Source organism: Rana temporaria, chromosome 1 (assembly GCF_905171775.1).
Source record: "Rana temporaria chromosome 1, aRanTem1.1, whole genome shotgun sequence".
Taxonomy (NCBI): Eukaryota; Metazoa; Chordata; class Amphibia; order Anura; family Ranidae; genus Rana; species Rana temporaria.
In genome coordinates this window covers 572,519,605-572,542,958 of record NC_053489.1, presented here as the reverse complement: position 1 = coordinate 572,542,958, position 23,354 = coordinate 572,519,605, and the positions used below count along the sequence as shown (strand labels likewise).

The window sequence follows — 23,354 nt, the reverse complement described above, 5'->3', positions numbered from 1 at the left end:
AAAATCTCCAAAATTACAAATTTATTATTGATCAATGCTTGAAAAGTATATTGTATATATGTTGTATCATGAAATAACCAGTTACTGGTTCCCTCCTTAATACGCTAATGCAAATAAAGCAAAGAGAGAATGCACAAAACAGAAACTCAAACACATGAAAGAGCAATAGTAGCAGAGGTGAAAAAATGTGTAAAGCAAAAGCAAAAAGTAAAGCTATGCTTAACAAGCATCAATGTTGAAAAATGGTGGTGAGAACCTTGTACATCTATAGTGGTATACTCTAATAAATAATCTGTGTGTATAATATAGGAAAAACACAGTGGAACAGTCAAACCCATAAATCATAAAGAATTGCAAGGTCAGAGGTAGGTCATAACAGGTAGGTCATAACCTTCTGTAATTATCTGAAACACACATGCAGTAAAGCCAGAGCCAGAGTCAGAGTTGGTTGAAAAAGCCATGGAGGTCCAATAGAGCTCTGATTGTTTACATTGTATATCCATCAACTGTAGGCTATACAGGCATACCCCACTTTTGTATTGCATTTTATAACACTTTTGAAGCTACCGCAAACTTTTTAAAATTGTGTATTCAAGTCTCTTGCATATAGTCCTCCCATAGTCTAAAAAACATGGATTATGTTAACTATTTATTTGACCAAGTAATCCACCACAAACTAATGTAAAATCAGCAAAATACCAAATATTGATTATACTTTCATACTACATCCCCCCCCACCCCTCATAAAAGGAACACAAAGCATAATCAAAGGCCAAGCTAATAACATTTTAGGCGCCATTAGTCACTGGAATGCAAAACATAACAAATACCACATCATCATACTTAAACATCTTACTGTTAGAAAAAATAATTGGTGCCTTTAATTTCAATAACAAAATTGCCATTTATATTTTAATTACTATGGATTGATTGGCAAAAGTAAAATTCTAGACATTCTAGTAAATGTAAGACCTTTGCAGTTTTACTAGAGAACTATAGAAGATACAAGCTCAGATAGTTCTTCCTACACATTAAATTCTAATGTTCCAAGTTGCAAAAAGCTTCTTATCAAATGAGATTGGAGACAGGCAACACATTAATGTCACTTTTCAGGACTTTCACTCACAACTTTCAGCAAACCTTTCTGTGTCTATGAGTAGTTATAATTCACAGATATTATTTCACAGTCATAATTACCCACAAACTCTACAGGATGTTTCACAGGTACTCAGTCATCTAGATATTGTGTCCATGTACACATATAGTCACAAAATATTCCAACTGCACACCTTCCAGGAAAATGGCCAATAAGTAAAAGGGTGCTGAAACGATCACCAGCTGGGAACCGGAAAGCAAATCATGTACACATATTCGCCAGCACACCAAGGATCATTTAAAAAACATCCAAAAATTTAATGCATAATAGCGATCCAAAAAGCAACGTTTCGAGGTCACGCAGGACCTCTTCGTCAGGCAAAAGAAGTCCTGACGAAGAGGTCCTGCGTGACCTCGAAACGTTGCTTTTTGGATCGCTATTATGCATTACATTTTTGGACGTTTTTTAAATGATCCTTGGTGTGCTGGCGAATATGTGTACATGTACACATATAGCCGGATTTAGAAAGACTTACGCCGACGTATCTACAGATACGCCGCGTAAGTGTAAATATGCGCCGTCGTATCTCTACGCCATACCCACAGAACTAGATACGCCTGAAAATAGGCTTCTTCCGACCGACGTAACTTTCCTACGCTGGCGTATCGTGGGCGCATATTTACGCTGGACGCATTTGGCGCTCCCATTGATTTCCTATTCAAATATGCAAATGAGGGAGATACGGCGATTCACGAATGTACTTGCGCCCAGCGCATAATATACGCGGTGCGCGTAAGTTGTACGTCCGGCCTAAAGATAGTCCATCAAAAAGCTGGTTTAACTCAGCAAAAGACGTGCACACGTCAGCTGGAGAGCAGCTGCAGCAGCACCGTTACGGATGAGCTGAGCAACCCCACTTGCAGGACAACACATCTGTATGCCAACATGCCGGGGGCAGCCATGATCATAGCACTACTACTGCGTCCCCAGGCACGTAGGAGGGCACAGGAGAGGATATACCAAACGCGCATGAACGTCTTTGGCATGGGGGAATCGGAGGTGTATCGCATCTTCAGATTCAGCCCTGATGCCATCCTGGAATTAGCCACAGCCCTGCATGATGACATCACCAGCAAGACACAACGCGCACATGCAGTGTAGCCACTGGTCAAGGTACTGGCAACACTCCATTTCCTTGCAAGTGGATCTTTTCAGCGTACAAGTGGAGTCGTGGCTGGGATGTCACAATCCACCATGAGCAGATGCGTGCACCAGGTAATCCCCGCAATCCTCACACGCATGTCCCACCACATCATCAAACCCACCCATGAGCATCTGCGGTAGAAGGCATTGCAGGATTTCTTCAGAATTGTCGGATTCCCACGCACCGTCGGGGCCATTGATTGCACACATGTGGCACTACGGCCCCCCCGCGCCACACATATAGCACATATACCGCAATCAGAAGCAGTGGCATTCCATCACGTACAGGTGATAGCCGATGCCCAATGCCTCATATGGCACGTCCGTGCCAAACACCCATGGTCCAGCCACAACAGCTACATATACCATCAAAGCAACATCCCAACGCAATTCGAACATAACGTGTACAGGGACAGCTGGCTGGTTGGTGAGTGACATGGGTGTCAGGCATGACTGTCCGACCCCATGATGCAAACATTATGAGGGGCACATGCACGACTAACTTCCTCCTGTCTTTTCCCTTCCAGGTGACTCTGCATATGCACTTGGGCCCCATCTCATGACTCCATTCCGGAATCCCGAAACCAGAGGAAAGAGAAAATACAATGCTGCACGCATACATACTCGTGCAGTGGTGGAACTCACATTTGGCCTCCTGAAGTCCTGTTTCCGATGCCTGGATAAGTCCGGGGGGAACCCTGTTGTATTCCCCAAACTTTGTGTGCCAGATCATCGGTGCATGTTGCATGCTACACACCTACGCCATGAGAAAGGGCCTGGAGATTGACATATGTGATGACCTGACCCCAGAACCAGACATTCCCCCCCTAACTGAGGCTACCCGGTCTGCTGAGGGAAGAGCAGTCAGGAGATGCCTCATGGTACGCATCTTTGCACGTTAAACACACACATTCATCATGGCACACAAACAATGCACGCATGCACACCACTGTGGTCCCTAGCTCACACACCACATCCACCTCACATTGGATTAGCCCAAGTCCACCATGTAGGACTTGGGAGCAGCAACGCCACACCAAGGCCCCAATGGTGTCGCTGTCCATTCATACCACATTCACACGGTCGTGGGGATAACTTCTCCCCGACGACCCAGGGTGACACACCTTGCTGGCAGGTATGTCACCCCCACATTCACACACCAGTCACACTGTAGCCTGCACTCCTCACCGTGTGCATACACTACAAAATAAAAAAGCTCATGACCTGAGCACATAAAGAAAATAAAAAAGCTCATGACCTGAGCACATAAAGAAAATAAAAAAGCTCATGACCTGAGCACATAAAGAAAAAAAGGGCACTCATTTGCCCTGTTGTGGGCTGGGCCTGGTGCCACGGCTCTGGCTCCTCAGCTGCCTGGGGGGAGCCTTGGGTGGGGGGGTGGGGCATCTGGAGGTGGATCATCCCCAGGTCTGCCACTCCTGGCAAGTGATGGCTGCCTGCCCTCCAATGCCACAGCAATGCGGCTGAGGAACAGATTAGCCTGTGCCTGCATTCTCAGCTGGCGGGTGGTGTTGGTGCCGCAGCCTCTGCCTCCCCTTCACCTCGATGGCAGCTGTGTTGGCCTGTACCACCACAGTCAGGGTCTTAACCTCTGCCAAAAGGTTTGCTGTGGTGGCCTGCAGCTCCCCATGGCAGGTGACCACTGCAGCGCAATTGCCAATGACATCCTGCAGGCCGTCTGAGATATGTGCCGAGGAGGCCAGGCTGTCTACCACCCGGTGCAGGTCCCCGGCAATCGCACCCATATGGCGGGTCTGGCGGGCCTGGTCCCTTGCAATATCTTCCTGCAGGGAATCAGCAACACCCCTGGTCTTCCGCGTCGCCTTCCTGGGGGCAGAAGCGGCTTGAGCTATCGCTCAATTCTGCAAGTGATTCTAAATTATTATCGCTGCTTTCTAGCTGGTCTAAAACCACTTTTGATGTAAACGGCCACTTTTTGGTTGCTATGGACAATCTCCAGTATCCAGGCAGAAAGAACAGTGTTTACAATATAAAACTGCATGCAGGGCACTGGACTAACCACTAGGGACAAAGGGGATGTGTAAGTAGTTGATACAGTACACTGTAATCTTACAGATTACAGTACTGTATGTATACTGTGTTTTTTACTTTTTGAATTTGGCGCCGAGCTCCGTCCTCGTGCATCGCAATGCTCGCAGGGAACGGAGATCGGTACTGTGAATCAAGCGGAGACACGGCTCGCAGACACAGTGGGGGAGACATTGCAGGATCTAGGGGACAAGGTAGTGATGCGATCTCGAGTGTGGCTCCGGGTTACCGCTTTTGGTACTGAAAATTCACCCCGAGTCACACCGCCAGGAATACCGCCAGGGTGGTTAAAGGGGAACTTCACTCTCCCAATCAACATTAACTGTTTTTAATTGTTATGTTGCTAGCATTTGTAAATAGATAGAAAGGTATGTTATATTGGCTTGTTTTAAACTTTTTCTACATTTCTTTAGTTTCTTTATAGTTTCCAGGCCTAGGAAAATTAAATTATACATACATCCCAAAAGTCTTCAAGGGGGAAGGAGAGATTTTTTTTTTAGCTGAGAACACCCCTCCTGCCTACAGTGCCTGAACTAAGAACAGATGGATTCCAGGAAGTAAATGCAAATGAATCACCTTCTCTTACTTAAGATGGCCACAGACAGAAATGCTAGGGGTGTTTTTCAAAGTGATTGCTTAGCAAAATAAAGTATGCAGACATGGATAGATGGGTGAGTTTGATTTGATTATCAAACATGAATGAAATAGCGTTTTAGTTTGTGGTGCTCCACTTTAAGCTAAAAAGCATACAAATATAGGTATATTTGTTTATCTCAATTACAAATTAAAGTCACTATGCTCCTAAAAGAATTTATTTAATTAATGGTAGACTACACAATCAAGAACAAGTAAAATTAGGAGGAATGCCATTTGTTATGAAGGCCCAGGCCTGTGTAAACATTACTTTGTTTTCTCTTCCAGCTATTTGTGGGGTTACTCCAGTGAGAACAATGTAGTTTAAAATTCACCAGGTATGGCTCCTGGCATTGAACATATAAAATAAAAAAGGCGTGTTAAACAAATGTTATTTTCTGTCCTGGTGTGCACATTTGTTTTTGTTTTTTTAATGATACAATGAGACCTTAAGAAAAGATGAATGTAAACAAGCACACTGTAACCCTGACCAGAGCTTTTGGCTTCTGGTCGGAAGGAACAGGTTAAAAAAAAATCAATGGTAAAGGGTTGTTTTTTATAAAGTTGCTTGTTATTCATGGACATATTTAAATAGCTAATGGGGGTTTACGGTTATTCTTTAAGAGAGAGGCAGACATTTTATATCAGCCCAACAAACTCTGTTTAGGCAAATCTATGATTAGCATGATAGCCAGGGAAATAACACTTTATTAAGAGCAGTATTAGTACATTGTAATAAAGACAATACAAATATGTCAGTGGGCATGCTGTTTAGTGTGTGTCACTGGTTCAAAACCAATTGTGAATATAAAAAACAAAATATGTGATTTTCTGTGGCTAAAGTAACTTCACTGAAAGGTGAAAGTGTATACCAAATTAATTTATAGATTACTGCCCTAACCAATACATAAATTATTTGTGCTTAAATCAACATATAACACAAATATCCAAACAATAAAATTCAATACCACTGTCATTTGTGCCGAAACCAGAATTATTATTATTGCATAAATAAAATGTCCATTAAAAAAGTCCCTTTGTGCCAATAGTGATTTCTTGCATATAATCGCTTATATGGTCGTCCACCACCTTCAAAAGTTCACACTCACCAGATGACAGTATAATTCAAGCCTAATTAATGTGTGGGTCTTTAGTCCCCTGTTAAAGCGGAGTTCCACCATATTTTACAACTTCTTTGCATTCGTTTTTACACTGCCCCCTTAAATACATTTTGGCAGTGCCGCCCATAGAGATGGTGTCCTTCCTCTTCTCCCTCTCCAACTCCTCCCCCGTCCTAGCTCCTCCACCCGTCCTAGCACCGCCCCCGTCCTCCTCCCTCCACCACCCGCCCGCCTGCCGTCTGTCTCCGGTGCACGGAGATACAGATCATCAGACAGACAGAGCGGATCTCTGTCTGATAGATCTGTATCTGAGAGCACCGAATGTAGTACAGCCCCGCCTCCCTGTACATAGAAACATCGCTCTCTGCACTGTGTGTTACAATTCTAGTGCAGGGAGGCGGGGCTGTACTACGATCAGTGTACTCACATACAGATCTACACAGACTGAGATCCGCTCTGTATGCCTGATCATCTGTACCTCCCCCACTCTGCACATAATGTTGTCACCGCACTAATGTCACCGCACTAATGTCACCGCACTAACATCACCGCACTAATGTCACCGCACTAATGTCACCGCACTAATGTCACCGCACTAATGTCACGCACTAATATCACCGCACTAATATCACCGCACTAATGTCACGCACTGATGTCACCGCACTAACATCACCGCACTAATGTCACCGCACTAATGTCACCGCACTAATATCACTGCACTAATATCACTGCACTAATGTCACGCACTGATGTCACCGCACTAACATCACCGCACTAATGTCACCGCACTAATGTCACGCACTGATGTCACCGCACTAACATCACCGCACTAATGTCACCGCACTAACATCACCGCACTAATGTCACCGCACTAATGTCACCGCACTAATGTCACCGCACTAACATCACCGCACTAATGTCACCGCACTAATGTCACCGCACTAATATCACCGCACTAATGTCACCGCACTAATGTCACCGCACTGATGTCACAGCACGTATGTCACCGCACTAACATCACCGCACTAACATCACCGCACTAACGTCACCGCACTAATGTCACCGCACTGATGTCACCGCACTAACATCACCGCACTAACGTCACCGCACTAATGTCACCGCACTAATGTCACCGCACTGACGTCACCGCACTAACATCACTGCACTAATGTCACCGCACTAATGTCACCACACTAATGTCACCGCACTGATGTCACCGCACTAACATCACCGCACTAACATCACCGCACTAACGTCACCGCACTAATGTCACCGCACTAATGTCACCGCACTAATGTCACCGCACTAACGTCACCGCACTAACATCACCGCACTAACGTCACCGCACTAATGTCACCGCACTAATGTCACCGCACTAATATCACCGCACTAATGTCACCGCACTAATGTCACCGCACTAATGTCACCGCACTAATGTCACCGCACAATATCACCGCACTAACAAAATGAATTTATTGACAGTGCACATGTCTGGTATATGTATACACACCACATATATAACAAGATATATATATATCATCTTGTTATGTAGATATATCTGCACAGGAACAATTTTTTTTGTATATTTACTGGTTCCTGGAAGGAGGAGGGGAGAAGAGGTTTGCATAGATAAGGGGCGGTAACTTCCTCTGACACTCCCGTTGCTATTGAAACCTGATCTGAAACCATTACACTGCTTGGACAGCACTGAGCATGTGCGAGGCTGAAATCCAGGAAGTCATACAGTCTGGCTTCATGATGCCCACACTTAAGATGGCCCCAGTCAATTTCTGTTTTATAAAGTGTCTAAATGCTGTAACAACCTAACAAAACGGACCTTAGTTTACAGACTAACTGTAGTAGAATACATTAAGCTTGTGTAATACAGGGGTTTTCATATTTAAAAAGTTTATATTTTTAAATTTGTGGCCGGAACTCCGCTTTAAGATCTTTCCTGGGGCACCAGATATGTAAATTGATATTCCACAAGTTCTATATTCACTTCAACAAGCTCCCCTCTCATGCACTCATGTAATCATGTAAAGCACGCAGCGTGGCGTTGGTTTGGATCTGCAGCGCTTCTCCTGGCTCTCACAAATGCATCCCTGCGGAATACCTGGTAAGCCTATTTATTAGGCCTTTGGTGTACTTTGTTACTCTACTGGACCCTGCTGTTTACCCTTCACTTCAGCTAACCCCTGGCTATCTGTGCGCACTTTGCTTTGTTCTCAGTCACTTACCCTGGTGTCACTTTTCATTTCTACTTTTACCTACACGGACATGCCTTTCAGAGACTACCGTCCTGCTGGCTATGCTATATTTGGTGCTCACCTGATGCTCAGGCCATTATAGGTTGGTTGTTTTGACCTTTGGCCCTTCCCCAGCCACTCACCTTGGTGTTACTCACCCTGCTCACCACACACTGGTACTTCCCTTGGGGATTACCTCTCCTTGGACACCATCACTTATATGTTTTTTACCCTATAATGGCTATTGTCATATTAACAATACCATATTATTATCACTTATTATGTCCACAGGAACGTTATGGGTTACCACCCATTCTACACCCCAACTACGTCTACCGTTTGTGGGTTCCTTTCCTACCAAAGGTCCAGCTACCAGCGTCCTTGGCCATGGTGCTGCCGCAGTACCATTACCTGAGCTCCCCCCGGGGATCAGTTTTTCCCACAGTACTCCTAGATGCCAACACCGTTGGCTACTATCCATCTAATGATGAACCTACCCATAGGTAAGAGGACTGAGACTTTATTTTACGTCCCTTCCTTTGATCATATATGTACTAAATTACCATTTAGCGCATTATACTTCTATACTTACAGATATACCCAGGTCATACTCGCTCCTGATGAGTGGAAGTTTATCCACGAAACACGTCGAGCTGTATACGAGCTTTGTACCGATGTTGTGTCACAGTAACCATTTAACACCATATGTGGTTTACCCCTGAGAATTATGAATTAGTGAATTCCTACCCCGACAACCATTATGTTCATCATGCTTCTAGACATCTACTGTATGTCTTTATATGTCTTTTTGTCCCAGTATGTACTATTACTTGGGTATAGCAATGCATATCATGTTTCATCATAGGTGCAATCAGGTTTTATGCTATTTATTATATGATTTACCAATCATGCCTGTTAATATATGTATAGTATCTATTGTTAGAAATGCTAACTGCTTGTTATGCTCTTATGTAGTCAATACATTTTAATTCACCAACTGATTCATTTTTTCCGGTGGTGTGTTTCATCTAAAGTCCCGCCATCCCTATTTCCCCGCCTTTCCCATCTTCCCTCCCTTCCCCCTCTGTCCCGTTCCCAGGTACCTTACTTACCAGTATTAGGGCTAGAGACGATGGCTTAGTTCACTAGCCGCTGTCTCATCCATAGTCCCTCAGTTACCTTGCTATTACACTTTGTTACATATTCTTTCCTTATCCCTCCATGTTACCCCTCCCCCTCACCATCATATACAACTACTAGGGATGGAGACTACTTAACATGGTACTTAATATTTGCAGTAACATTATTGTGTTTATATTATATTGTGTGAAAAAACTATATTGCATTAAAAATATCTCTACAACAGACCAAACTATAGACTCAAAAAAAAAAGCAAATATCTTTCTGGCTCACATTGAGACACATGGTCCACAAACTTAACTTCCAAAGACTGACTTTCAAAATGGATTCATTACAGTCTATTAGGTTTGTTCTGGCCAATATAAGTGCTGAGCCAACCAAACTAGAATCAAACTGATTGATTCAATTCAGCTTGTTTTCAGCACATTGTGCTTTTCAACACAAATAATGTAGTAAATAGACAAGACCTTGAAAGATAGAGAACAACAGGTCTAGCCTGATATACTTCAGGAGAACTCTCTTTCTGTATTGGAGAAAATAGAAGACTTTAGCAGAAAATAGAAAATAAAAACCAATATCTATTTGTGTGCATTAATTATTTTCTTTCCTCTATATTTATCCGTTATCTTGCATTTCTTGTAAGCCAAATTGTTTTTGTAAGGTCTGATAAAAGACACTGTTACAAGAAAAATATTCAAGAATTTAAAGAGGAAGTAAATTTCCATGGACGATAAGGCTTGCCTATAGGTACTGTAAAAACTGTAAAGTTAGCACAATTTTTTTGCATAATCTGAAAGATGAAGTTACGCCGAGTAAATAGATACCTAACATGTCACGCTTCAAAATTGCACACGCTCGTGGAATGATGCCAAACTTCGGTACTTAAAAATCTCCATAGGCGACATATTTTTTTACTGGTTACATGTTTTGAGTTACAGAGGAGGTCTAGGGATATAATTATTGCTCTCTCTCTAACGTTCGTGGCGATACCTCACATGTGTGGTTTGAACACCATTTTCATATGTGGGCGGGTCTTACGTATGCGTTTACTTCTGCGTGCGAGCACACGGGGACAGGGGCACTTTAAAAAAAAAAAATATTATTGTTAATTGTACTTATTTTTTTTATATTTTGACACTTTAAAAAAAAATGTTTTATCACTTTTATTCCTATTACAAGGAATGTAACCTTCCCTTGTAATAGGAATATGCATGACAGGACCTCTTTACAGTGAGATATGGGGTCAATAAGACCCCTCATCTCACCGCTAGGCTGGGAAGGCTAAAAAAAATAAAAACAATCACCGCTTCACAGCCGAAGCGGCGCAGTTTTTTTTAATGCAGAAGCCGGGCGTGACGTCATAACATCGCGCCCGGCCTCCGACGATCATAGAGACTTCGGCGACCATCTGGTCTGCCGGAATTCTCTGTGATCTGCATCCAGGAGCCGGCAGTTCCTGTCACCGACTCACCGATCGCACAGGTGAGTCAGTAGAAGCACCGGAGGGCGGCGGAGGAACGATCAAGCGCTGTGAACAGCCGCTGTGATCGTTCCTATGGTGTAGGGAATCGCCGGCTGAAAATGCCGATATCTGAATGTAGCTTCAGGTATCATTCAGATATAGCCCCACAAAGTACCACAAAGCCCAGGACGTCATATGACGTCCTCTGGGTGCCAAGTGGTTAAAAACATTGCCAGCTCATCTCTTTTTTAGACTATGGTGGACCAGGAGATTTACATACATCCAACCACAACAAGCTAGATACAGAAAATAACATTCTGTGTCTGAGTACATAAGTTCTTCCAATATGAATATATCACCCAACTATTCCTTATTTATCTCACGCCCTATCTAGGACAATTGGAATTATCAGTTTAACTCCCCCACTCACTACCACTTACTGTTGTGTTGCCTTTTAATCTGCTCATTTCACTAAGCACGTCTAAGAAGATTATATTAGATACAATGGGGTTTTTTTACGAAAAGGAAAATCTACTTTGCACTAAAAGTGCAAACTACAAGTGCAAAGTGCACTTGACATTGCACTGAAAGTGCACCTGGAAGTGCAGTCGCTGTAAATCTGAGGGGTAGATCTGAAATGAGGGGAAGTTCTGCTGATTTTATCATCCAATCATGTGCAAGCTAAAATGCTGTTTTTTATTTTCCTTGCATGTCCCCCTCGGATCTACAATGACTGCACTTCCAAGTGCACTTTCAGTGCAATTTCAAGTGCACTTTGCACTTGTAGTTTGCACTTGTAGTGCAAAGTGGATTTCACTTTAGCAAATAACCCCCAATGTGTATTTCAAGTATTTCTTGGTTAAGAAGTCAACACCACTATAGATGAAACAGGAAGAGAGGTGGCAAAGACAAATATCCTTGAGGTGTTCATGAAGAGGTAGTAATTAATAACTGAATATATCCAACTAAAACCCTTATACAAAGTATATGTATGTGTGTATGTATGTATATATATATATATATATATATATATATATACACAAACACACACACACAGCGGGTAAAATAAGTATTGAACATGTCACCATTTTTATAGGTAAATAGATTTCTTAAGGTGATATTGACATGAAATTTTCACCACATGTCCGTAACAACCCATGCAATCTATACAAACAAAAAAACAAAAACAAATAAGTTATGTGTAATAAAATGGAATGACACAGGGAAAAAGTATTGAACACATGACGGCATGGAAAGCCAAGACATCATCTGAAATCTTTCAGTAATTAGAAAGCAATCCTGCCACTTGTCAGTGCAAATTAATATCAGCTGGTTCAGTCTCAACTGATGGCCTATAAAAATATGTCTCATCACCAAAGTGTCACACAAAAAAAAGCTCATGAAGGGTAAAAGCAAAGGGCTCGCTAAAGACCTTTGCAACCTTATTGTGGCAAAACACACTGATGGCATTGGTTACAGAAGGATTCTAACATTTCTAAATGTCTGAATGTTACCATATCACCATAAACTAACCACGACCAAGTGCTCCTCACAAGATTTCTGACAGAGAAGTGAAAACAATTATCAGAAGAGTTGCCCGAGAGCCAAGGACTGCTTGAGAGCTTCAGAAAGACCTGGAATTACCAGGTACAAGAAAACAATAAGTAATGCACTCAAGCGCCATGGCCTGTATGCGTTCTCACCAGGCAAGACATTTCTGAAGTAAAAGCATGTTGAAGCTCATTTAAAGTTTGCTGCAAAACATTTAGACAAGCCTGTGAAATACTGGGAGAATACAATCTGGTCAGATGAGACCAAAATTTAACTCTTTGGATGCCATAATACACACCATGTTTGGGAGTCAAATGGCACTGCACATTACCCCAATAACACAATATCAACAGTGAAGTTTGGAGCTGGGAACATCATGGTATGGGGCTATTTTTCAGCATACGGTACAGGCAAACTGTCATTGAAAGAAAGATGAATGGAAAAATGTCCCAAGACATTCTTGATAAAAATCTGCTGCCATCTACCAGAAGGATGAAGATGAAACAAGGGTGGACATTTCAGCAAGACAATGATCCCAAACACAAAGCTAAGGAAACTCTCAATTAGTTTCAATAAAGAAAGAAAATAAATCTGCTAGAATGGCCCAGAAAATCACCTGACTTGAATCCAATAGAAAAATCTATGGAAAGAAGAGTAAATATCAGAGTTCATAGAACAGGCCCATGGAACCTTCAAGATTTCAAGCCTGTGTGGAAGAATGGACCAAAATCAATGCATGTGACTAGTTTCTCCATAAAGAAGGTGTTTTGAAGCTGTAATTTCCAACAAAGGATTTTTTTGCGACGTATTAAATCTATTTCAGTTGGCGTGTTTAATACTTTTTCCATTTTATTACACACACTGTAACTCATTTTATAGATTCAGCAAATAACACACAGAAGCATTCCCTTACATTTTGCAATAAAACCACGGCATTCTTTTTTGCAGGTGTTTTGGCACATTCAGGATTTGGTGTTCCTTCTAAAACAAAATATATTTGAAAGAAAGCTACTGATTGCTCATGAAAGAAACATTTTCAGATGTATAAACAGAACATTAAAGAAGATGAAATATATTTACATATACTTATCTAATGAGACTGGTACGCAAGGAAATATTTTAACAGTCCCAATTTTCATCTTTACTGGTTCCTTGTCATGATGTGTAGATGGTTCTTTGCTGTGTCCTGGAAAAGAAAATAAATTATTATTTAAAGAAGAAGAAAAGAAACCAATTTGTGGAAGAATAAAAGAGAAATGGAAAAAATTAGATAGACCAAGGCTTTAAATTATGCAGAATTAACTGAGACACACAGAGGATAATAGCCAACATATTTAGGAGTCCATTACATCCCCAGATGGCAAAAAAACCTCTTGTAATGCAATTCACCATACTGGTTATAAATTATGCAGAAATCATCTGCTTAATACTCTAGCATTCATATTCAATGTGCCTTAATACAGACATTTGGCTTTTTTTTTTATTTATGTTGCATAGCCATCATATATCGGAGTTATAGGAGCTCAGAGAAAGTTAGCATTGTCATTATGTCTATATTTTTAAATAATAATGAACCCACTTTTTTTGCCGTTAAAATCATTTGCAATAGTTAGAAGTACAGTTTTTATTTTATTTTCATTTGTTTATTTATAAGGTAGATCATGGAAAAAAAAATGCTTTGCCGTCTGAATATTTGTATGGGTTATTATATTTATTTGTTTTATTTCTATATTTTATAGCTATTTTTTCCTAGCTAAGGTCATTTTTTTATTTTTGCACACAAAAATCTTAAAACACATAACATAATGAAAAATGCATGAATGCACATTTTTTCCACAACTACCAGTTTAAAGCTGTGTAGCACATAGATTTTTTACTTGTCTCATTTAATTCTGCTTTTTTCCAAGTAAGCCAGTTATCTCATCATTCCACATTCTCTTTTACAGGTCTCCTTTTTTCGTTCTTTCCTCTTTAAATAGTAAGTCATTTTCCTTTTCTTAAGCCAACTCAGCACCTAACTGCTAAAGCATTCTTGTGTGTTAAGATGCTGCATTAAAAAAAGTAATTTTTGATGCATTAAAAATTTACACTGCTTCACATCAACCTAATACATCTAAGAATGCAAAATACATTGCTATGCCCAGTAAATACATTGATGCAAGAGCAGCCTTGGATCCATAACAATTATAAGGCATTAAATACAATGCATATATTGTCCATGGCAGACTCTACTTAAAGCATGTCAAATATAACTTCAGAGAAAAAAAGTCTGAGCATGGGTAAGACTGGCAATAAAGACACAAAGTAAAGAAAGGTGGAGGTTAGGTCACTGCAAATGAAAATTATAAATCATTGTTTTTTTTAACACTCACTAGAAATATCAGGAAGATACATACAACCACTTGCCCTTTCCAGTTAAATAACAATACTACATTACAAAACAATTACATCAACATATTGAGGGATGGCATTGTGTTAATGGTAGAATAAACCAAACAGTTGTGTTTTAATAGTGTTAAAAATTACATTAATCTTTTTAATACACATACAAAACTGTGTTTGCAAATTTGTCTGTTTCATAAATAGGGTTGCTGTACTGCTCATGAAACAGACAAGTCAGACCGTTTTTACAGTTTCCTTGGCTGTCAATAAAGTACCCCAAATAGTGGACCAAATGTGAATGCATGTATTAGTCTGCTCCCAATCATTGGCAGAATTTTTACTACTGTGTAATATAATACCAGAGTTCAGGGTAAAAAACAAACAAGCACATAAAACACAAATAACACATGTGGTGTGCTTTATGTTGGCAAAACCAAGCGGGTATTTGCCAGATGCATACATGGTCATTTATATTATCTTGATGCCGGGTTACTATATACTCCAATATACAAACATGTGGGATTGAATCACAGCTACGATCCATCATACATTTCATGTAATCTCTGAACTAGAAAGAGGTGGTGACTTTGATAAAATCAGCCCTATCATTTCCGGCGGTGATCATGGAAATTAAATATGGTGGTGCCGGTACAGGGACTACTTTGAAGTCAGAACAACTTGAAGTCATACTAATATGAATGGTAGTCATTGTAATTCATGAGGAATAACTTGTCATATGACTTTGCAGTCCGTTGTAGGACAAGTCATACAACCGTGAAAGGGGCCTAACATGGTTTCTTCTAAGATTGCCCTGTATTTGTCTCCATCTATCTTCCTATCAACTCTGACCATCTTCCCTGTCCCTGCTGATGAAAAGCATCCCAATAACACAATGCTTCCACCACCAATTTTTCACGGTGGGGATGGTGTGTTTAGGGTGATGTGCGGTATTCGTATTCTGCCACACATAGCATTTTGCTTTTTGGCAAAAAAGTTCAATTTTGGTCTCATACGACCAGACACCTTCTTCCACATGTTTGCTGTGTCCCCCACATGGCTTACTGCAAACTGAAAATGGGACTTCTTATGGCTTTCTTTCAACATGGCTTTTTTCTTGCTACTCATCCATAAAGGCCAGATTTGTAGAGTATACAACTAATAGTTGTCCTGTGGACAGATTCTCCCATCTGAGCTGTGGATCTCTGCATCTCCTCCAGATCTCTGCTGCTTCTCTGATTAATGCTCTCCTTGCTGTCAGTTTAGGTGGACGGCCATGTCTTGGTAGGTTTGAAGTTGTACCATACTCTTTCCATTTTGGATTATGGATTGAACAGCACTCCATGAGATGTTTAAAGCTTGGGATATATTTTTTATAAGCTAACCCTACTTTAAACTTCTCCACAACTGTATCCCTGACCTGTCTGGCGTGTCCCTTGGTCTTCATGATGCTGTTTGTTCACCGAGGTTCTTTAACAAACTTTTGAGGGCTTCACTGAACAGCTGTATTTATACTGAGATTAAATTATACAAAGGTGGACTCTATTTACTAATTAGGTGACTTCTGAAGGCAATTGGTTCCACTAGATTTTTAGTTAGGGGTATAAAAGTAAAGAGGGCTGATTACAAACACACGCCATTCTTTTAACATATTTATTTGTAAAAAAAAATGTGAAAAACATTTATTATTTCCCTTCCACTTCACAATTATGTGCCACTTTGTGTTGGTCTATCACATAAAATCTCCCAAAAAAAATGTTTTCCTTTTTGGTTGTAACATGACAAAATGTGGAATATTTCAAGGGGTATGAATACTTTTTCAAGGCACTGTATATATATTATCAGACTAGAATCCTTTAACATTAGGAGGGTCTTTAATAAGGTGGTGTGGTAATGCCAATTTTCTTCTTCCCATTTACTTTGGTCCCATGATGACATTCTTCCAGGGAGAAGTTGTTCAACATCTGCTATTGCAAATGACAGGTCTCCAGAAGTGTTGGAATTTAAACATCAACAGAAAACCTGGGTGATGTCATTGAGCAATGGTCATGGCCATATTTGTTCAATGAGGTCACATGTGAACCCTGCCAGCCATGTTCACAATTCAAAACAGAAGCCAGAAAAAATGTGTTAAGAGGTGGAACTGGTACTGCTGCAAGTTGATAGATTTTCCCCTGCATCAAAGTTCAGGCTGGCAGGAGGGTGAATTGGCCAAACAGTCTGGGTTCAGATAAACTCTCGTTCAACTCAAACCTATTTCAGTCTCTAACTCTGTAAATGTAACTAAAGCAAGCACATCCCAGTCAACCGTCAACCAGAATACAAATAATTTGGCAATACAGAGAATACAAATAATTTCCAACAGATTTCATCCTTAACATGCCATTACCCAACCATCAGCTTCTTCTGCTGTCCAATCAGCAGTCATCTAACCCTCAGCTACCAATGTCTTCTGGCTGCCATAAATCTATGGCTAAAATTAAAAGCCACCTTTACTTAGCTCTGCTAAGTGTGATTTGTGATCACTTACCCTGTCTTTATAGTCTGATTTCTACACCTACAATGGCATGCCTTTTCTAGCCATTCATGACTATGCAGCATGCAGTTATCATCTATCAATGAACAAACCCTCTTCCAGTAGTGTTTTGTTGCTCTTGCCCTAGGGGCTGAAAACTACAGTACTCTTGCATCTGAAACTGAACCCACTTACACTTGATGGGAGTATTCCATATTCCCTCCAAACATTAATATTCCTAGCCCTAATGTAACATAATAGAGTCCCTGCTATTCATTCTTAACTTAGAGAAACCCAGTATACAACCAAAGTTTTGTTGCCCATTCCCACTCTTCTGAATCCTAGTTTTGGCAAATTTGCTTCTGCTTGGTTTTGTTTGATGTTCAGCTTTCTCCTGACATATGCTTGTCTGTCACCCAATCTGGGTTGTTGCCTGCCACCCAGTCGGTCTCTGTAGAGTTATTGTCTGTTGGCCACCTTGAAAATCAATCTGCTGCCAAATCCTATTTACAGTCACATCTGTTCACATACTGTTTATGGGGGAGCCCCTACAACCAGAAATATAACTTTTAGATCAACAAGGTCTTCACACTGCTAGAGTAGGCAAGGACAGTCTGGAATCCATTTTTTCTCCTATCATGAAGAAAATTGCATTCTGATAATTGTGTGTGGTAATACACGTATAGGGCCAGATTCACAGCGAGAGTACGCCAGCGTATCTACTGATACACCGGCGTACTTTCAAATTTGCTGCGTCGTATCTTTAGTTTGAATCCTCAAACCAAGATACGACGGCTTCTGGCTTCGATCCAACAGGCGTACAGCTTTGTACGCCTTCGGATCGTAGGTGCAATACTTTGGCGCTTGCTGGGTGGAGTTTGCGTTGTTTTCCGCGTCGGGTATGCTAATTAGCTTTTTACGGCGATCCACAAAGGTACACGCGGCCGTCGCATTCTTTTACGTCATCGCTAGTCGGCTTTTCCCGGGCGTATAGTTAAAGCTACTGTTTAGTGGCGTATAGATAGACTTGCCATGTTAAAGTATAGCCGTCGTTCCCGCATCGAATTTAAATTTTTTTTTGCGTAAGTCGTCCGTGAATAGGAAAGGACGTAACTCACGTCTTCGTTCAAAAAATGTCGTTGGTGCGACGTCATTTCGCGCAAAGCACGGCGGGAATTTTTGATTCGAAAATGCGCCAGGTAAGATACGGCGGCATAGCGTATCTCTGATACGGTGGCGTAGCGTATCTCTGATACGCTGCACCTGGGCAAATGTCTCTGAATATGGCCCATAGTTTTTACTTCACAGTTAAATCCTGCATAAATGGTCAGAAAATGGACAGTTACATACGGTAGCTTGGAACAAACATTGCGCTTTACTGTGCAGATAATTAAAACATCCTTGAATAAAAATAAAATACATATGCTATAACAATAGCGAAATGTCTGATAAACATCCATTAATCTGTAAACAAGTATAACTGGCAGATACTGGCAGATACTTAGAAGGAACTATAATTATAGTACAATCAGTAAAATAACTTCAGCTATTATAGGCAGCATATGTTTAACAGCTGTGTTAATTGAGACATATGCAAATACTTACTGTTTCATATTATTTTATTATTAACAATCCTCTGCGATATTATTCATTACAAAGTTATTATTAAAATGTTTTTATTGTTTTACATGCTCAACTTTTTTAGTTACTAAAATAATCTAAGACTTGAATTATTCCTAATTATTTCTGTAATTGAGATAAACACATGTGAAAAAAATGTGTAATAATCTGTGCAAATGTTTTGCTCTAAATGAAGATACATAAATTAAGTGGCATTACTTTCAATTGTTTTACTGCTGTCCATCATAAGTTTAAATGACGAACGACAATATCTAATTTACTGTATCTCTCAGAATTTCCTCTTCAAACCTGCTGAGCATGATTTTAATTTACTTTCTTTATTTCGTATCCTAGGATTTTGAGTGATATTACAGTATGTGCAGGCACATGAAATAATTTGAAATAATACAGAGTACAGGGTGCCCATATGTTGATGTTGGCTCTCAAGTGAACAGATGTAGTGCAGAAAATCTCTAAATTGGCTGGCTGAATAGAAACAAGATTGTTTTTCCCAACAAGTGGGAAAAAAAGGGAAAAAACACAAAATAAACAAAAATGGTCAGATAAATAAAAGCAAGAAGCACTTGAAGGCTACATTTACACTTTACCAGTGTGAATGAGACCTTAGGCCTCGTACACACGACCGGATCTATCCGCTGGGAATGATCCGCTGATCAGTTCCAGCAGATAGATCCGGTCGTGTGTACGGCCTAGCGGACATTTATCGGCGGATAAAAATCCAGCCGACGGATTTCAAGCGGATAAAAATTTCTTAGCATGCTAAGAAATCTATCCGCTTGAATCCTGTCCAGCGGATTGATCCGGTGGTCTATACAGACTCACCGGATCAATCCATCCGCTCCCCTCCCTCGCATGCGTCGCAATGATTCGACGCATGCGTGGAAGTACTTACCTTCCTTCGACGGCGCGTCACCGCGGATGTATTCCGCGCGGATTTTGATCCGATGGTGTGTACAAGCCATCGGATCCGGCGGACCGTTTCCAGCGGAGATCCCCTCGTGTGTACGGGGCCTTAGTGTTCAATGGACACTAGAAAGCTTTTCAATAATTCGGATATTAGATAGCCTTTCCAAAATATAGGTATGACCATCCTGGACACTAGGGATGAGCCAAAAAGCCCCACCCCGGTTTGGTTTGCAGCAGAAAATGCGAACAGGCAAAACTTTTGTGTGAACACTGTTAAAGTCTATAAGATGCAAATGTGAAAAATCATCATTTTAAAGGCTTATATGCAAGTTATTGCCATAAAAAGTGTTTGGCCCAGGGGACATGTATCAATGTAAAAAACGCTTTAAAAGGGAATTTTTTTTCGGGAGCAGTGATTTTAATAATGCTTAAAGTAAAACAATAAAAATCAAATATTCCTTTAAATATCGTGCATGGAGGTATCCTTAGTCTGCCTGTATAGTAGTGAATCTTTCCCATGTTTATAACAGTACCATAGCAAAATGACATTACAGCTTGCGGCTGTAATGTATTTTCGGATCCCGGCAATATGGATAAAAATCATTGAAAAAATGGCCCCAGTCTATTACCAGGCCCTTAAGGTCTGGTATGTATATTAAGGGAAACCCTGCACCAACATTTAAAAAAAATGGCTTGGGGCACTGTATACTCTGAACATCAGTATATATACTATACAGCCTGCCCTATATACTCTGCAGAAAAATTGGGTCTTAGGTGTCGGTGGTGCCAGAACACTGTAACCCCTCACAGTTTCTCTTGTTGGGTGCAGGAATGGGCACTGCTGTGAAATATTATATCACAAATTGTAATTACATGACCTTGTTAAACAGGGCCAGAAAAATTGGGCCTTAGGTGTTGGTGGCACCAGAACACTGTAACCCCTCACAGTTACTCTTGTTGGGCGCAGGAACGAGACCTGCTTAACTTTTATTTCAGAAAATTTAATTACATGCCCCTGTTAAATAGGGGCAGAAAAACTGGGCCTTGGGTGGTGGTGGTGGTTCTACAACAGTGTAACCGCTCACAGTTACCCTTCTTGGGCGCAGGAACGGGTCCTGTTGTGAAATATTATATCAAAAATTGTAATTACATGCCCCTGTTGAACTGGGCCTGAAAAATTGGGCCTTGTGTGGTGGAGGTGTTGCCACAACACTGTAACCCCTCACAGATACTCTTGTTGATCACAGGAACGGGCCCTGCTGTGAAATATTATATAAAAAAATAATTACATGCCCCTGTTAAACAAGGACAGAATAATTGGGCCTTGGGTGGTGGTGTCCTAAACCAAAAATATTGTTGGAAGCTAGCATCATCAAGATTGAAGAGGAATATGATAGTCAGCATAGGCAGTCTTCAAGGGATCCCAGATCCATAGCAAATTCAATCAGTTACATCAGCAACAGGTGCTTTATAGCTGCTGATCCAAGACTGATTTATTTTTATGAATGTGAGTCTATCAACGGAGTCTGTGGACATGCGCACACTTTGATCTGCTAAAAACCCTCCAGCAGCACTGAATGTGCATTCAGAAAGCACACTGGATGTAGGACAGGCCAGTCGCTCAATTGCATATTGAGAAAGTTCTGGCCAGTGGTCCATCTTCAAGACCCAGTAACCCAGTGAATGCTCTGTTGGAAAGGTCTGCTCTTGCCCCTAGATATTCCTGCACCATTTAATGCAGACGCTGGTGATGGTTGCTTGAACTGATTAGACCTTGGCGTTGAGGACTAAATAAATGTTTAAAGGCATCGGTCAGCCTGCCACATTCTCCACCGCTCTTCCACTGACTGAATGAAGCCTCAGCAACACGTTGTCCAGCACCAGGAAATGGTAATCTTCCAGGGTCTGGAAATGCATTACACAAACCTTTCTTCAAGGCCTTCTGAAGATGTTTCATCCTCTGCTCCCTCTGCGAAGACAGAATGAGTTCTGCAACTTTACCCTTGTAACGTGGATTAAGAAGGGTTGCCAGCCAGTAATGGGTCCTAGGGTCCTTTCACAGGCTTTGTAGAATCAGGGAGGCCATGCAGCCTAAGTTTGCAGAGGCATTCGATTCTGAGTCCTCTGGGTCACTAAGGATCACATTATCTGTAACTACCTCCTCCCAGCCTCATACAACTCCTTGGGTTTCTGGGGAATGAAAACCATCCCTTGAAGACTGCTGCTGAGTGTTATCCTCTACATCCATTCTGACACAATTCTCCTCCTCCTCTTCTTCCTGTGTGTTTGGCAGGCCCACAGGAATGCTATCTGGATAAAGGGGGCATTGAGAGGAAAGGAAAGTCCTCCTCTTCCTCCCGCTGTTCTCCCTGTCCATGCTTCCCTGAAGCATGTGCTCCAGCAGGAAGACTAGAGGGACAGTGTCACTGATGCATGCATTGTCGCTGCTCCCCATCCTTGTGGCCTCTTAAAATGGTGACAGGACAGTGCATGCTTCCTTGATCAGTAGCCACTGGCAAAAAGAAGCCAAGCTTCCCTGACCCTGTCCTGGTGCCATTCTTGCACAGGTACTCATTGGTGGCCCTCTGCTGTGTGTGCAGCCGCTGCAGCATTGCCAATGTTGAGTTGGTGGGCAGGTTGTATTCCCTTTGAATGTCAGCCAGCCAAGCACTAGCATTGTATAACCGGCATGCATGATACAGACTTGGCCTGCCTCAGGAGATCTTGTAAGCCTGGGTACCTGGTCAAGAACCGCTGCACCACCAAATTCAGGACATGTGCTAAACATGGAACATGGGTCAAGTGTCCCTGTTGGAGGGCGGAGAGAAGGTTGGAGCCATTGTCGCATACAACCATTCATGACTGAAGCTGGCTTTGCGTCAACAACCTTTCAGCCTGCCCCTGCAGAGCTGACAGAATCTATGCCCCAGTGTGGCTCCTGTCCCTTAGGCAGACCAACTCAAGCACTGCATGGCATCTTTTAGCCTAACTGCTTGCATAGCCCCTTAAATGCTTATGGAGCACTGCTGGTTCAGAGAACAAATCTGAGGAAGAGGCCATAGAGGAAGAAGAAGGGGAGTAGGTGGAGGAGAGAGCTGTGGCAGAAACACCACTAGCATTTTAAAGGTGTGGTGGCAGAACAAGCTGCAACAACACTGAACCCTGTCCTACATTGTTCCCAGCTGCCAGCAGATTCACCCAGTGCACCGTGAAGGAAAGGTAATGTCCCTGCCCATGCCTGCTGGACCATGAGTCAGCGGAAATATGAACCTTACTGCTGACCACCCTGTCTAACGAGGCCAAAACATTGCCTTCCACATGCTGGAAGGCAATGAAAAGGGGGTAGAGTCTACCAGCTGAAAAGGCAGCAATTGCAGTGCTAAAAATT

At 41.6% G+C, this 23,354-nt stretch overlaps 1 protein-coding gene across 3 annotated transcripts in view; it reads right to left on the bottom strand.

Annotated features, from left to right (window-relative positions):
- The window catches only part of SGCZ (sarcoglycan zeta), a 1,301,913-nt gene that overhangs the window by 540,806 nt on the left and 737,753 nt on the right, over window positions 1-23,354 (bottom strand). Inside the window, exons 5-6 of one of the 3 annotated variants that reach the window (XM_040334675.1) lie at window positions 13,606-13,711; window positions 13,439-13,506 (exon numbers count right to left, since the gene is read on the bottom strand). The exons of 1 other annotated variant lie outside the window; for it this stretch is intronic. The gene's annotated coding sequence lies outside the window, so the exon portion shown is untranslated. The remainder of the gene's footprint in view (window positions 1-13,438; window positions 13,507-13,605; window positions 13,712-23,354) is intronic. One more of the 3 variants, XM_040334676.1, reaches the window with a different exon arrangement.